Source organism: Chiloscyllium plagiosum, unplaced genomic scaffold, assembly GCF_037043375.1.
Source record: "Chiloscyllium plagiosum isolate Xiang-an unplaced genomic scaffold, Cpla_swu_hap1 HiC_scaffold_22, whole genome shotgun sequence".
Classification (NCBI taxonomy): domain Eukaryota; kingdom Metazoa; phylum Chordata; class Chondrichthyes; order Orectolobiformes; family Hemiscylliidae; genus Chiloscyllium; species Chiloscyllium plagiosum.
In genome coordinates this window covers 33,598,718-33,615,504 of record NW_028270160.1, presented here as the reverse complement: position 1 = coordinate 33,615,504, position 16,787 = coordinate 33,598,718, and the positions used below count along the sequence as shown (strand labels likewise).

At 40.1% G+C, this 16,787-nt stretch overlaps 1 protein-coding gene across 4 annotated transcripts in view; it reads left to right on the top strand.

Annotated features, from left to right (window-relative positions):
- The first annotated feature begins 1,171 nt into the window (after window positions 1-1,171).
- LOC122546872 (C-terminal-binding protein 2) overlaps window positions 1,172-16,787 on the top strand; it is a 293,229-nt gene continuing 277,613 nt past the window's right edge. For 2 of the 4 annotated variants that reach the window (XM_087998944.1, XM_087998940.1), the window contains exon 1: window positions 1,173-1,641. The gene's annotated coding sequence lies outside the window, so the exon portion shown is untranslated. Of the gene's footprint in view, window positions 1,642-3,073; window positions 3,193-16,787 lie in introns of all 4 variants that reach the window. The other 2 variants (XM_087998941.1, XM_087998942.1) reach the window with 2 other exon arrangements.

Genomic DNA, 16,787 nt, shown 5'->3' with positions numbered 1-16,787 from the left:
TCTTGTGTAGTTCTTTGAGGAAAGTAGATGGTGAAGCAGGGTTACTTTGTTTTGCTTTATATCTGGGTAACTAGTGTTTCTCTTTCACGTGGAGGAAGTGATCTAAATAGCTTGAGGTTAGCCAAGAATCTTGAAGTTTCTGTTATTTAGTAGCTACTTGTAAAATCCTTGGCCCCTGCCCATGCAAAGATGCCAATTTATCAAAGTCAGAGGAAATTAGTGATTTTCTTTCTCTTCGTTTTTTATACTTCTGATGTCTGAGGTGACACCATATGCGAGTTGCAAGAGTGAAAGGATAATTGGCCTGTTGAGCCATTCGATTTGCTTGACACCGAAGCTCAGCGCAGTTTGACCCACATGCATAAAAAAAAGCTAAACGCTGTAAGTGATGTAAATAGATTAAATCTGAAACCACCAATGAAATAACTATAATGGAACAGACATTTCTTCATCTCACGCTCACACTCCAACGTTCAAATCAATGAGCCCATCGTCATAGACGATCAGAAATGCGAACAATCCTGCTCAACACGAGCCGGAACTTTTTGCTATAAAACTTAATATAACAGTAAGCGTTTTAATTTAAATTACATTTTTAAAAAGGCCCATCCCTGTAACTTGGTTTCGGGGTGGATGGGTATTTTTAATCAATATTCAATTAGATAAAATTAAAATATGACTGCAGTCTTGCTCAGGTACGTTTAATGAAACTGTATATTTTAATTGAGCAGAGGTCTGGCATTGTCATGTAGCAGTAGCAAGCACCAAAATAAAAGTTAAGGCCTCCTCACTTGCATTGGATGTTGCTTTTTTTTAAGACTGAAAATGGCAAACAAGAAAAGAGTGCAAGTATTTCATTATGTAGATTTGAGAGCGATTGCACTGTTGTTTCTTTCTTTTGTCAAATGGAAACGCCGCAGTTGGAAAGTTGAGGGTTTGTAGGCGGTGCTGCCGCTCTCTGTGTGTGTGAGTGAGATTTGGATGAAGGGAGCTCTCCCCTTCCGCTGTCAGACTGAGTGTGAAAGGAGAGCGGCTGGAGAGAGTGGGGAAGCGCTGAAGGCGCGGCTGTCCATGTGGGGCTGTGTCATTGGTTTGGAGCAGACTCCGCCCGCGGAGCGCAGCTCGATCGCAGGCAAAGCCGGACCAAGCGAGGCTTCTCCCCCCCCGCCCCCCAGTCCTCTCTCTCTCTCTCTCTCTCGGTGTGTGTCTAACTCCATCTGTTTGTTTCTGGAGGAGGAGGAAGCTGCTCTCCTCCTCCTTCCACCCACCCCCCCATTCCCATCCAGCGATAGCAAGCCCGGACAGTGAAAGGCGTTCGCCCAGGGTTTCAGCAGGAAGCCGCTTGGATCTCTCAGTCTCTGCAAGAAAGGAGCTGCTGCTGCTGCCCCGGGGAGGGGGGGAGCTGAGAGAGGAGATCGGCTCCGGCACTCGGATCTTTACAGGCTGTTAGTTGGAGGATTAAGTTTTTTTTTTAACGTTTTATTTGTTTTGTTGTGTGTGTTTTGGATGTGGACCAGCTGTCTGCGGAGAGCCGACGGGAAACGTGTGCGGGGACAGCGAGTGATGGAGATGCGGAGAGTGGCGGCGGCGGCGCCCAGGGACGGGCGGCTCTAACTTGGCGGCGATCAGAGACAGAGAGAGGTACCGAGCCGGCTGGACAGGGGTGGGGGTGGGGAGTGAACCCTCTCCCTCCCACCCAGCGACACTGCCCATTGCCCTCCCTCCCCATTGCACATTCGTTATCCATGACACCCAACTGCCTGTTGACCCTTCACTGACCACTTCTTATTGCCACCACTGCCCATTCGTCCCCCCCCAACCCACTGCACATTGCAGTTTTCCCTTCACTGTCCATTGACCCCCTCACTACCTATTACTGTGCCCATTCTCACCATAGTGCCCTCACTGTATGCTGTTTATTGCCTCCATCCCTACTGCAATTGACCTATTTCCCCCCACTATGCATTAGCCCTAGTGCCCTCCCACTACCTATTTTCCGCTCACTGCCCCCCCCCCCACTGACTTGCCACCATGTACCTGTTGCTCCCACTTCCCAATGCCCCCTCACTGTCCTATGCCCCCTTGCTGCCCAGCCCCCCCACACCCCAACCAACCAACCAACCAAAGAGCTTGTCCGGCCAGTCCTCTCTCCACAAATGCTCCCTCTTCATCATCCTTTCTTCCTGCTGCTGCTATTCCACCACCCTTTCCATTCTGACTCAACCCACACTTATCCTGTTTTACCCCAAACCCAGACCCCATGTCCCCTTGTTCTCTCTACATCACAATCCCCACCTACAACTTTCACTTCCAACTCCCACTTCTAGTCCTTTACCTCCATCCCTCTTACCCATCACCCTAACCTTTATTATCCTCAGTCCCCCTCCCCAACATGCTCACACTTCAGCTGCTGTCCCCAGGATCAAGCTCATAGTCAGGGTTGGTCACAGCGTTCTACCACCCTTACACTGAGAACGAGGATGGCTCGGTGTTACTTGTCTGGGAATGAGCTGGGGAGGGGACTGATTGAGAAGGTGGTCTACCCAGAAGGAGCCAGGGGTTATGTGGCACCTACACACTATATTGGGCCCAGTGATGGGCAGTATCAGCATAGAGTGGGGACTTGAGCTTTTGCCTTTGTCATTACACTGGGTATTTGTCAAGTTGCAGCCAATGCACCTGGATTCTATTTCCCTTCCAGCTGTGTTCCCTGCCCCTCCCATTCCCAGTTCCCCCATGTTTTCCACTCCCCACCATTCTCTGTTTCCCCAGTTCCCTGTTTCCAACCTTCTCTGTGTACTTCCTCATTCTTCCTCGTTATCCCAGATTCCCCCATTTCTTGTTATTCCCCTGTTCTTTGTTCTCCCCCCACCTCCTGCATTCCTTCTCTTCCCCTCCTGTGGTTCTCTTTTGCCCCATTTGCTGCTCCACTGTCTGCTTCAGTCTACAGACTCCACAATGTGTAAAAAGTCCTCTCATCATTTTAAAAGTTGTTTCAAAAGGGCAACTCAGTAACTTTTATTTTTGGCATCACTGGCAAAGAGCTATTACTAAAACATCCATTGATTTCTAGATTGCTTTGAAGAAATGTTTACGGTTTTAGAAGTCGACCATTTTGACATTGAGTTTTCAGATTTGAAGTCTTACTGAAAGAACACATGACATCACTGTGATTGTGAGTGACCTTACAAGGTCAGTTATCTTACAACGTTGTGATATAATTGAGTAGTTTAAAATGTAAAACACAGCCTCTTGTCTCAAATCAGGCTTTTGGATTAAGGTTTATGAGTGTTAAACAGATTTCCTTTCCCAAAGTTCTATGTCACAACACCAGGATTGTATTTCTTTTTATCTGCAAATTTTTCAAAGATATTGAAATCAGAAGACAAACAATCAATGAACAGCACTTTTTTTTCTTAGTGCTTCAAACTTGCCAAGTGGTGCACAGATTCTAATCCAGGTTCATGTGTCTAATGAATTTATTCCATACTCTTTTCCTGATTAATGAATTAATTTTGCATTATTTATTCCTTAAATAAATAAATAAATAAATAAATAAATAAATAAAATGTAGTATAGAAGCATCAGTAGGCACAGCCTCAGAGAAAAGGGGCAACCCTTTAAAACTGTGATAAGGTGGAATTTCTACAGCCAGAGAATGTAGAACTCATTGCCGCTAAGGGGCATGGAGACCAAGTCATTGAGTATATTTAAGAGCAAGATAGTTTCTCGATTGGTAAGGAGATCAAAAGTTATGAAGACAAGGCAGGATATGGGGTTGAGAAACATATCAGCTATGATCGATTGTTGGTGCAGACTTCATGGGCCAAATCGCCTAAATCTCATCCTTGATCTTATGATCATATGGTCTAATATGTGACCTTTGACCTAGGCAGGATTTGAGCCTGAATTTGGCACTGCATGTGTTTCCCAGCTGTGTTGGTACAGATATTTTGCAGGATGCATCATGTGTAACAATAGACACTTGTCACATCATGGTGAATGATTAAACAGCGATAGGAAATGACACAAAACGTAATCTTTAAGTTTAGTTCCCAGTTAAACAAGGCAAGGTGAACTAAGCATGATGAACTAGTAATGGAAACACTGGTAAATGACACAAATAGATTTGCATCTGACTCTAACTTTCTTGCTCTATAATTAAGATTAAATCACTTCAGAGTTGACTTGTACAATAACCCAGCTATGCTGCTCAATAGAGATTGATTCAGCAAATTTCAAAGCTGTTTAATGATTCCTCTAAATTACTTCAGTGATATATTAGTCAGATTAATATGACTTTCACATGCATCATAAATGGTCAATCAAGTACAGTGGATTCTGGAAATCCAAACAAGATACAGTTACATTCCTACTTTCCAATGAAAAGGGAAAGTTACCCACAGGCAAAATGGCTTAGTACATTGATACTAACTCATTTTGGATTGCAGGCAAGGTATACAGCTCTGACAGTTTCTGTTAATGGCTTTCATAATACTTGCTCTGTGTGGCCTGTCCAGCAATTATGGACATATATGCAGAAGCTTCTCTCCCTTTCCTATCTTAATTCCAAAATTCCTGTCAACTCTAAGGAGAGGCCCTGTATTCAGGGGCACGTTCAGTGGGTTGTTTATTGGTTGAGGACAGAGTAATAACCAATGGAATAGGGGTAATTGACAAGTGCTGTTTCCCAGTATGTTTCCTGTATTTATGCCACAGGTATTCGTTGTTGTATAGCTACTGGATGAAGGAGTAGGGAGTTATATGCAAACAACAGAAATAGCTGGAAAACCTCAGTAAGTCTGACAACATTTGTGAAGACAAAGTGGTGGCAATATTTCAAATCCATTCTACTTCTTTAGAACTGGCCTCAAATCATTAACTCTGTATTTTCTTCACCAATGTTTTCTCAACAATTTCTGTTCGTTTGTTTCAATCTTCAGTTCTTTGTTTTATTTTAGGGAGTTGTATATTTAAGCTCACAGATAATATTAACTCAAGCAGAGTAAATTGTGTTAATGGAACCATAGACTGAGTGAGCGAGCAAAACAATGGCAGATGAAATGCAATGCAAGGAATTATAATTTGAGAAAATCAGATCAGGAAATCAAATCAAATCAATCTTTTCTTAATGGGAGTGACTAGGAGCTTTGGAGGAACAAAGGGTATCTATGTTTCAAAATCATTAAAATCTCAGTGAATAGATAAAAGGCTAATGGAATGTTGGCCCCTGTCTCAAGGGGAATAGATTACATAGTTGTGGAAATGAAGATTCAGTTGTACAGAGCTTTGCTGAAATCCCAACTGGAACATTGTACATCAGGAACGATTCTGGTCCCTGTAGGGGTGTAGCATGGATTCTCCTGAATTATACAAATGCTTAAAGAGTTGAATTTCGAGACTGCCATAACTTATCTTTGGTTCCCTTGAATTTAAGAGATTGAGTGGTTGATCTAATTGAAATGTTTAAAATGACGGATTCTCTGTGCCAGCGTTATGTTCTCTGTTAGGGGGATCAGAACACACTGAAATTCACGGTTAATCAGTTGGATTGAAGTCAGGAAACCCCTTTCTCTATAAAAATTATAAGAAACTGAAGCTCACTTCCAAAAGAGTCTGGATGCCGGGTTAAAAAATTTCCAAGATTGGGATTGGTAGCTGTGGTCAGGTACTTAAATCGAGGTGAATGGAATTGAGGAATGGACCAGACATATGAATGTGGAGCAGGCAGCTTGGCTTCTTGAGCTTTGCTCCATTATTCAAAACGATCATGCTGATCTGATTAATTCACATATCCCTGACAATCTTTCATGCCATCCCTATCTAGAATCAATTGACCTCCGCCTTAAAAATATTCAAAGTCTCTAGAACTGTCTTCCTCAAATGGCAATGGAAACAGAGTCATGACTCTCCGTGAATTGTTTTCCTCATCTTGGTCTTAAATGAATATCCCCGTACTTATAAATTGTGACCTCTGATTCTGAAATCTTCCACAAGAATTATTTTCACATCTACCCTGTCAACACCCCACAGGGTCTAATATATTTCGATCGAGTTGCCTCTTACTCCAACGGATACCAAACTAGCCTCATAGGACAACCTGCTCATTCAAAGTATTAGTCTAATAAACCTCTGAATTGTCTCCAACCTTCTTCAAATAAGGAGTCTGTATTGTACACCATGTGGTCTCCCAAATGCTCTGCATTATCTGAAGCATAACTTCCATACTTTTGCATTCAATTTCCCTTCCATTAGCTTTCCTAATTACTTGCTATATTTAACCTTTTGCACTTCATGTGCAAGGATACCCAAATTTCTCTGCATTTCAGAAATCTGCGATTCTTATCATTTAGATTTTATACTTCTCTATTGTTTCTGCCAAAACGGGTAGCTTTACATTTTCCTGCATTATATTCCATGTGCCAGATTTTTGCCCCACTCTTTTAACCTATCTATATTCCTCTGTAATCTCTTTGTGTCCTATAGAAACTGACAGTATCTGTTTTTATGTTTCTACCTAAATTTCTCTTGTGCTTTTTATCTCCTTATCAATCTTTAATCACACCCTGTTGATTTGTTTTATATTCTATCCAGTTTTCTGACTTGCTACTATCCTTTATTTAATTCGATGCTTTCTTGTTAGCTTTGATGCTATCTTTAACTTTTTAATTAATGACAGAAAGTGGATCTTGCCCTTAAAATTGTTCTTTCTTCTTGGAATGTAACTATTCTGTGAATTTTGATATATCCCCTATTTGCTCTGTCAATAAATGGTTTGAATGGTTTTGGTTTGAAAGCAAAATACATTGATATACAGATGTAAAAGAATGGCAGAACAATCTTGGGGAGGAGGCAGCTCCCATTAAGGTTGTATGGTTTAGTTCAATTCTTCTTTCTGGGCTTTGAAGAGTTTGGTGATTCTTGAGTTTATTTGGTGCATGTGCTGATAACAAGTTTCAAAGTGGTCGAAGCCTATGAGTTTGTGTTATGCTTTGATTTTTCACTTTAAGATTTTTTTATGGATAATGATGGGGTAAGAGGGATTGTCCAAGTGAATTGTTGTAAATGTAGTTCTACCAGCTTTCTTCCACACCATCTGTTCTCTAAAGATTCTGGCTGTTGCTAGGGTACAGTTACAGAGTCTTCGAGTAGCCTAGTCACGATTCTAGATGTTGTGAATAGGGACAGGTTGTGTGACCAGGCAAGCTATCACAGTTTATCTAAAAGCCACGTTCCGGCACTGACATTGGGTGGTGATCAGGAATAGGACTGTTGACTTCATTAATTCGAGGTGCATTTTCACCAATTGTAAAAGCACTTCTCACTGGTTGTGATTGACTAACTCATTGAAGCTGGAAGTTCAACTCGGTTACCTTTTGGTCTCTCTGGTTTATTGCTACAACTAACTTTGCCCTAATCCACAGCTGATCAGAAGGATTGTTGATGTATTTTAAATTGTTTATTATGCAAACAGGATAAGGGTTGTTCATTCCACTTATTTGAAATTCTATTAAGTTTCAGTCATTTAACTTGCAGTGTTGTGAAATTGATCAGATGTATTGTTCTGCTATTTTCAGTCAGAGATAAGAAATTCGGTCTCAGCATCTTGCTTCTTTAACACTACATTGCACTAGGGGTGAAGCTCAAAGTTTGTTCTATGAGTATGTTTTGTTTTTGATTTCTGTTTTGAATATACAGGTATGTATTCTCATCTGCTTTACCAAAGGATTTTGGGGATTACACAAGAATAGAAATCTGTCCAGGTATTGCAACCAATAAAAGAACTTGCATCTTGGGTATTTATATATAAATACCCTGTTCAAAAAGTCAATTTTGTTTTGACATTGGCTGCTGGGTGACATCAAAACAGCTGAAAAATACAACTTTGTTTAGTTTGGAATAATTAGTTTGTACTTGGATGTTAGAAAAAAGAGTACCTTGAGGAATTTGGCTTACTCATGGCTGATATTTATTCCAGACAACTTTTTTCTGACTATCCTGAAATTCCATTAGCGCAACAATTCTATTATCACTATCCAGGGTATATCAGTTGACTGCTTAACTTCATTAAGCAATCTGCATGTCTTGACAACAGGTTTTGCACCTTCAAAGAAATTCATTTAACCCTTGTCTCTGAATATTGGAGTGATACCCATAGGAGTGGTGACTTGCTATTGTAACTTGCTTGTCCTCTTGGTATAGAGTTGTGTGTTGATTAACGACCTGTATTTGGCATTTATTATAGGAAGAACAGTTTTTGGGATATAAAAGAAAGTGGAAAAAGTGGATTAGCTCCTGGGCAGCTCTATCTTGGATCTTAATATGGATGTTGTCTTTTTTTGAAGATTAGCAATTGTTTAAAACGAGACTTTGTTCAGAAAGAAAATGAAAGTATAACTTTGGACAAATTGCTGTTTTTATTTTGTAAATAGTTTTAGATCTCTCCATGCTCTCTACACAACTGAGGTGGGTTTTTTTACCATAGGGATAGCTGCATTTTTGACCATGATTGCTGCCAGTTACACTCAGATCATGATCAGCTGATACAAGTTTTGCTTCGACAAAACTGATTCTGCTAGTTTCTTTCTCCTGGAGTTGAATTATTATCCCTGCAGGCTGTAAACAGACTTCAAGCTTGCAAACTAAGTGTGTGGGCTGTCATTGAGACTCTGCCTCCTGAATTGGAATTACACCATCCTGTCAGCTCAGCTGTGTCACAGCAATGTCTTCCACTTCAGTTCTTCTGCCACATCTGCTGCACTGTTTAGTCTAACATCTCCAACTTTGGCTTCTGCTACCTTTAAAACAATGGATAGAATCTGATAGGGGCCTGGACAGCATGGGCTATGACGAGGTTTATGGTAGAATCACGTGAAAAATCTCTCAAGGCCTATCTTGACATTGGGAACAACTCATTGCCTCTTTTATGTAACTACCAGACAGCAGCACGTTGCCTATTAAGGGAGAATCATTGCTTGTTAGTGACCTTATTAATGTGCATATATGGTAATTAGTACATAGCTTCCTATCTTACTAAATCCGCCAAGGTACACTTTGAGAAGTCTCGACATGGAAGATAGAGTAGAAACCTGATGACTTCATCTCACCACTGAATGCCAGGAGCCTCTATGTTGCTCATGACGAAACAGCATCTCGGGGCATGATCCATGAACTCCTTATCCACAGACCATGGTGTCAAATATTTTCCAAACCCTCGTGATCAAAATGGTATCCCTGTGATCTTCATTACAACTCTCTGATCCACTTGCAGGACCCTTTGGAAGCAGCTGTGTTGCAGGGTGCACAAGCAACTAGTATTGAAACCTGCTGCCAGGACACTTACTTACAGAGATGGACAGCCCAATGACTGGACCAGGTTGCACCTTAGCGCTGCCTGCTCACTGGTTCTCTTGGCATTTGTTCACAAAGCTCAGCATCCATGTCATGCCTGTTGGTGCTTCTTCCAGAGTCTAATGTTGATCAGTACCGTCAGACTGAGGGGCTGTTTTGTGCAGATACATGGGCTGCTTGTCAGTAGGAATCTGTTGGTGTAGGTGAGACATCTTCCACCTGTCTAACACTGAGAGGATATGCAGCAAACACCATGTGTGTTTATTCACTCAAATGGTCGTACTGGAAACAGGTGGGGCTAGTGCTCAATCCAGTTGGGGAGGGAGTGCTGTTGTTGGTCAAGGGGTCCCAGCACCGCCAGGTACAGTCCAGGGGCTGGGTCTTGCCAGTTGTCTGCTTGGGTTGGTCACATTTGTGGTTTGCATTGTGGGAGCAAACTGCAGCATCTTCTCCCTTTGTTATGTTCACTTTTGCTAACTGTAAATAACAGCTCATGTTTGCAGTGTGTACATTTGTTTGCATGTATGTGATGTTCTCCTTCTGGGAAATGACAAGCACAGGTCTGTCAGGGGTACCAAGGCCACAATAGCTGGGGTGTGGAGAGAGTTTTCAGACAGGATGTGGTTAAGGGCAAGTGAACTGTGTGGCTTGTTGGTTAGACAGTGACCGGGGTGAAAGGTGCAAGAATGTCAATCATATCGACTATTTGATGTGAGCAGTGAGATTTTGTGGCTGCCTAGCCATGACAATGCCAGTGAGGGGCAACACTGGATGATCAACGCTTGGCCAGGTGAACAATGGCCTTTTGGATATCAGTCTTTGAGATCCACTGAATGGCACGTTGTCCTGGGAATGATGTGCAGTAAGGTGAGGTCTACAATTGGATGAGAGAGTTGCATGGTGTAGGGTTGGTAGTTACTGAGGCGAATTTGGTAAAGTACAGTGAGAAACCTTGTGAGGCCTTGTGGTGAGAAACCCTCCAAAAAAACGCAACATATTCAACATGTGCCCTAATGTGTATTTCCACTCCCTCCAACTTCACCATTCTCCTCACTGCATATTTCATTATCTTCCAAAGGCTCTTAAAACTTGTTTGACATAGCTTATTCTTTTGTGAAGAGTAGTTAACCAATGTCAGTTCTTAATCAATCCTTCTTGAGCCATAATGTAACTGTAAAATTTTGGAAATGCTTGATTGAAGTGGAGAACTGGCTCCCTTCATGTTAAATGGGACTTAATTTTAAAATGTATCCAGAGAAAAGAACAGCAATATTAATTTGAGTGTGCTAGAAAGCTGGATATTGGCAGGTAAGTAATGTGTGGGTTTTTAAATGGATTTTTCTTTTGACGTTTTTCCACTAATGTGAAAAAACATTTATATAGGAAGTAACAGAAGCAAATGACGTTTACTGTTGAAAATGTGGAACGATAAAGCTAGAAACTGCTGGAAGCACACAGCAGGTCAAGCAGCATCTGTGAAGAGAGGAATAGCATTTCAGGTAGAGGAATTGTTTCACTGATGTTGAAAAGCAAGTTGTATGAAGACCGATGAACACCAGCTGAGTGATTTAATTAGTGTGGCTGCAGTTTGAATACGGAGTCAAGTCATTTTGTTAGGTTAGGAATCCTCAATTTCAAGAATGTGGATTATTTAGTGCTCACTGGTTGCAGATTTACGTATATAAATAGCATCAGAATGACTCAGTTTCTTTTGCACTAATTGAATTCGCATTTGCATTCTGACACTATTAATTTTGAGTGTCATTTTTTAAATTGTTGCATAACTGGAGTCTTAAACATCAGAAGCACCAAACATACTTTTAGGAGCATATTTGTTTTAAAAGATGAACTGCAAGGAAGAGCAGTATGTTTAACAAGTATTTCTGGCAACGTTCACTCAAACGATTATGTGCAACCTGTTCCTACCTTGTATGCTGTTTAAAATGAGAGAGAAGGGTCAAATCCCAGTGTGTCCAGGGGGTGATGTTCTGGTTACATCTACTTTGCCAAACATGCTCAGATCGGGATAGAAGAGTTCTCTTTTCTCATTATTCAGACAAATCTCTAAGCAGACTGTCCTATCTGGAGGCCTTTTCGAGATGGAAACCTTCTGCTTTCGTGAGCTCATCATGTACCAGTCACATGCATTAAAGTATTTTTAAGGTGTTATCGTTGTTCTATTCCTTTTGCAAACAGCAAGATTCAACAAATGGTCATAAATTGTTGAGATAATACGCTTTAATGATAGTTGAGGGCCAGGACAACAGGGAAAACTGCTGAGTTCTTCTACAAATAATCAGATGGTATCTTTTACTTCTACCTGAGAAGGATGATCAGTTTAATATCACATCTGAAAGATGGCACCTCCAGCAATCCTCTGTACTTCCGCACTGCTCTGAAGCGGGACTTGAGTCTATACCCTTCTAATTCAGAGGCCAACATGGTTGACACATTGAATTACAGTTCTTCTGCGCATTGTTTTAATGTTGATCAACTTTTAAAGGTTGCTGTCACATCTAGTTTCCCAGCCTATACACGTGGTTTCCCCAAAATGCAGTTTTATCTTTTCCTGATCCATAATTTACATCTTCGAGGAAAAAGTGAGGACTGCAGATGCTGGAGATCAGAGCTGAAAATGTGTTGCTGGAAAAGCGCAGCAGGTTAGGCAGCATCCAAGGAACAGGAGGATCGACGTTTCGGGCATAAGCCCTTCTTCAGGAATGAGGAAAGTGTGTCCAGCAGGCTAAGATAAAAGGTAGGGAGGAGGGACTTGGGGGAGGGGTGTTGGAAATGCGATAGGTGGAAGGAGGTCAAGGTGAGGGTGATAGGCCGGAGTGGGGTGGGGGCGGAGAGGTCAGGAAGAAGCCGGAGTGGGGTGGACCTCTCCGCCCCCACCCCACTCCGGCCTATCACCCTCACCTTGACCTCCTTCCACCTATCGCATTTCCAACGCCCCTCCCCCAAGTCCCTCCTCCCTACCTTTTATCTTAGCCTGCTGGACACACTTTCCTCATTCCTGAAGAAGGGCTTATGCCCGAAACGTCGATTCTCCTGCTCCTTGGATGCTGCCTGACCATAATTTACATCCTAAAGTACAATGTAAAAGATACCCTGGTTTTGCCCTTCTGTTTATAACAGAACTTCCCCTCTGAATATGAGGTAACCACATTATTCCAAGGTCACTTGCTATACTTTCTTCCATTTCAACAGGCTTAATTAGCTGTTGCTTGCCTCTCTTACTGACATTTTCAATATTTTCATTCAGGGATTCAACCTAATAGTGAAGAAAAATAACTGTTTATTTGAGGGATTTATTATTAATTAATGTTGATCTCTGAATTCCACATGATTCAGAGGAAGTGCTAATACAATAATGAATGCATTGTGAGAGGAATTTCTGTGGAGCTGGTTTTGTTTTGGTGGTTTGTTAAATTTGAATGGATTTTCAGTAATATAATGATGAATGAACTTAGAAAAGTTACAGTAACCCGACACAGATACACTTCCAAGATTGATGCAAGTACAATCAACCCATTTTCTACTGTTTTTTAGTTATTTATTTTCTCAAGGCAAACAAAGGCTGAATTGTTTGATAGTTGCCTGCAGCTGTATGTTGTATGTCCAACATTTTGTGATGTATTAAGCCAAACAGGTGCTCAAGTATTCTTCTGTGACTAAAAGATGTTATCTCGCTCCAGCATGATATGAAATTTATTGCTGGCGCTGTAACCATTCACTGCCAGAACTAATTATTCCCCTTACTTGCAGGTAAGTGCTGGAGTATTCTGAGGGATTGTTGCAGCACTTAAGTCTTGGTTAAATGGGAATGGGAAAAGTACATTCATTTTATCAAACCCAATTTTGCTGTAGGCAATGTGCGGCCCTTCTTGCCCCACCTATTTATTCACAGTCTGACTCTTGTCAGTGAATCCAAGGGAAATTTTAATCGCTTAAAAATTTATTAAATTTCAAAACGTGTGTATGTCACCATATTTGCACCAGTTAGATCTGGGTGGCTCTCCAACATAGCTCATTTCATCACCCTTTCTCACTTTTACCCCCTATTCCAAAAGTACTGGATCCGTGCCCTATGTCTTATGGAGTATTTGACTGTCTTGGACTGTTTATTCTCTGTATTCTATCCTGTTTGTAGGTTGTCTTCATAGATGCTGATGTATCTGATACATTTGTTTTAGACTAGCTGTGACTCACTGTATTTTTAAAAAAACTTGGATCTAATACTTTATCTCCACCAGACAGACGTTTAGGCAGGTGATGTACCATAATATGAAGAGAGGAGAAAAGATAGACTTGATTATCACAGTCACCAAGGATATGTGTCATTACTTCAGAATTTAAAAACGCAACTAAGTTTTGATTAAAACAAAGGAGTCTATAACAGAGAGCAAAAGAACAATTTGTTTACTAACTGTAAGAAAGAGTATTATTATTATTTATACACCATAACTATAATTTTACTGTTGGTAATGGAAGATGAACGCTTAACATGCTGTATGAAATCATTGATTTGATATTTGAGGAACAAAGTTTATTTTATGTATCGTCTGATATGGGTTCCTGGTTCTGCTTAAGCAGTGTATAAAGAAAGTCATGTAAATGTGTTAAGTGTTGATTTGTGATAATTTGACCAGAAGTAGTTGCTAATTTCTTTTGGTGAGAGAGACTGCATTTAACAATGTTTTGTGTTGTTTATTCTTGACTTAAAACACTAACACCACAAAGTGATCATTTAACAAACAGAACATTTTCAATTAAGCTAGAAAATCAGGTTAACTCATTTCTACTTTAAAATTTTTGGGTTGTTTCCAACAAACTTGAGGGTCATCATAGTTTGAGGAGATCCTCAGAAAATTCCAGTCAAATAGATCTTTTAAATCTTTAAGTTATAATGAGAAGAGGGGCAAGGAAGGTTTTATAGGAAGAACTATATTCCTTGAGATTACTGAAGCCTATTACAAGTTTTTCTGCAGAAAAATGAATTGATTAATTTAGTTTACTTTGCTAATGATTACTTTGGTCTGGTGCTTAAAGTAACTGTGCCCCAGTTACTAATATGTTTTGAATTTTTCACGCTCATATTTATCTTTGATAAATAATGATGTATAGAAGGCATATTTCAACAATCTTTGAGATCTGATTATTAATTCCTTGAGTGCAGCTGACCAAATGACCCCAGCATTCTAAATGAGTTCAGTCATGATCAGCACCAGAATTTGGCATATAAAGCATAATTTATTATAGAACAAGTTTTCAAATAACTTTTAATTTCAGGATCTTAATGTGAGCTGTTGAATGGATGAGAGATTAATAACTCATTTTTATTCCAAAATGTGGTTGTATGGTTGTGTTAATTTTCTTGCTTCTGAACCTGCTTTGTTTGTGTTGCAGTGTAGGGTGCATTTGGCAACGACAGAGCCACTATTGTAGATAGAGCTTTTTTTTAACACTTGCAGTGGTAATGCAAAACCACAGTTTTGATTTTGTACTGCTAGTTTGGACTTTCCTGGACACTGGGAGGTGATCTTTAAGCACAGACATCGAGAAAAAGTTACAACTGGCGTTTTACAGATGGATTGACAAATTGGCAAGGGATCATCTTTTAGCCTGTGGGATTTGGTCATAAGGAGCACCCAGTGAAACTTCTTCGTGGGGTAGTTTTGTTGTGCTGGGTCAATGGTATTAGGTTAACCAAATTTTGTAGGTATTTTTTGTCACTAGACACAATCCTGCAATATAAAGGAGACCTGAAACCATATTGTGTAAGGTCTTGTTGAGCACGAGATTGATGGTCACCATCTTAAATAGTTCCTAAATGGGAGATCAAAAAGTAAAAGTTTGTAGGATTTTGAAGGCACTAGATAAAATTTGATTTACCACTGAGTCATTGAGTCAATGCTGACTAGCATGATGACTCAATATTAGTCTTTAGACAAAAATCCATCAGCTGCTGCTGTCTGGAAATAAAGATTGTTCTTACAGTTCAGTCTGATATTACAGGCTCTAAATGTTGCGGAGAGAATAACAATGAACTTCAACAAGATATTTTATTGAGTTGTAGGCCTATAAAGAAGCCATTAGCACTGGCATGCATTGCTGAATCTAGTTGTGATTGCATGACAGGCTGAGGATTTGGATTTTAATTGTGACAGTTGATGGATGAGTATAGGAGCCCTACCCTTTCCATTTGTTTCATAATGTGTTCATGCAGCCATTATTCATCTGTGAATCTTGTCCTTAAATCCGAGTACAAAGTGGAGCTACAGGTGAGATCAGAGAGAAGCCTGTTGCCATTTTCATTTAATACTCAAACACAAGCTTCTACCTGGAGTCATTGGAAACCTGATGACAAATTTTTACCACTCTTTATAATGGGGCTATGCGGTCTGTTGAAACAGGCCTTGTGGCCATTCAATCTGCTTCAGCCAGAACTTTGCTGATCTCTGTGTATTTCTATATTTCTCATAAATGTGCTTCAGGTTATTTTTCAGTGTAGCCTGATTATCGAGGCTAGAAAATGCAAGGTGAGTTACCGCTATACTGAAATATTGTGCTCCATGCCTCTTGGCTGGGACTCAACAGCAAAAGTCTTTGCTATTACCACACCCTTAGCTTGAATAGACATTAACATGTATGTTGGGTGAGGGCATGATAGCTTGCTGACATTGGTTGTCATGGCTAGCATATACAAAGAATGACTATTTGGATTTAGAGGATTATGGAGCTATAGCCCAATGCCTTCAAAAGAGGAGTAGAATATGAAAAAAACATTTGCAAAGAATGTAATCATCAATTATTAACTTTACATCAATTCAGTTGAGGAATTATTCATTGAGGTAGTTTAGAAACTCTTAACATTAAAGTTTGCCTTTAAGATTGACTACCAGTTATTTTCTCATTTTCTTTCATCATTACCTGATTTGCTGATCTAAATTCCCTACTAATCAGACACAGGATAGCAAAAGGTGTTATTTCAGAAAATCAAAGGACGAACGTAGATGCATGCATTCAGTACTGATAATTTCAACATTTTTTGGTATGATCTGTTTTGTGTCATTTAGAGATTTAAAAACCTGAGCGATGTAATTGTCTTGATTCGGAAAAAGCTGGTAGTGCTTAACATACTTTTTTTTGTCAGGGCACACTGTTTAATTATTTAAAAATCTCTAGTTCTGATTGTCAACTAAGGGTGCATTAGAATTTGGATTTTTTTTGAAAGCAGTATAAGAATAACTGGAAATTGTTGGGTGTGCAGACTTAAGTAAAGTGGTGTTTCCTAGGTGTTGTCTTTATTATAAATGGAATGGTTTGTTTTTCAAGCAGCTAGAAAAAAGATGCATGTGATTTGGTGATTGACTTTTGTTTTACCTTATCTAACTATACTAAATATTATCTAATTTACACAAGCCACTCTGTAT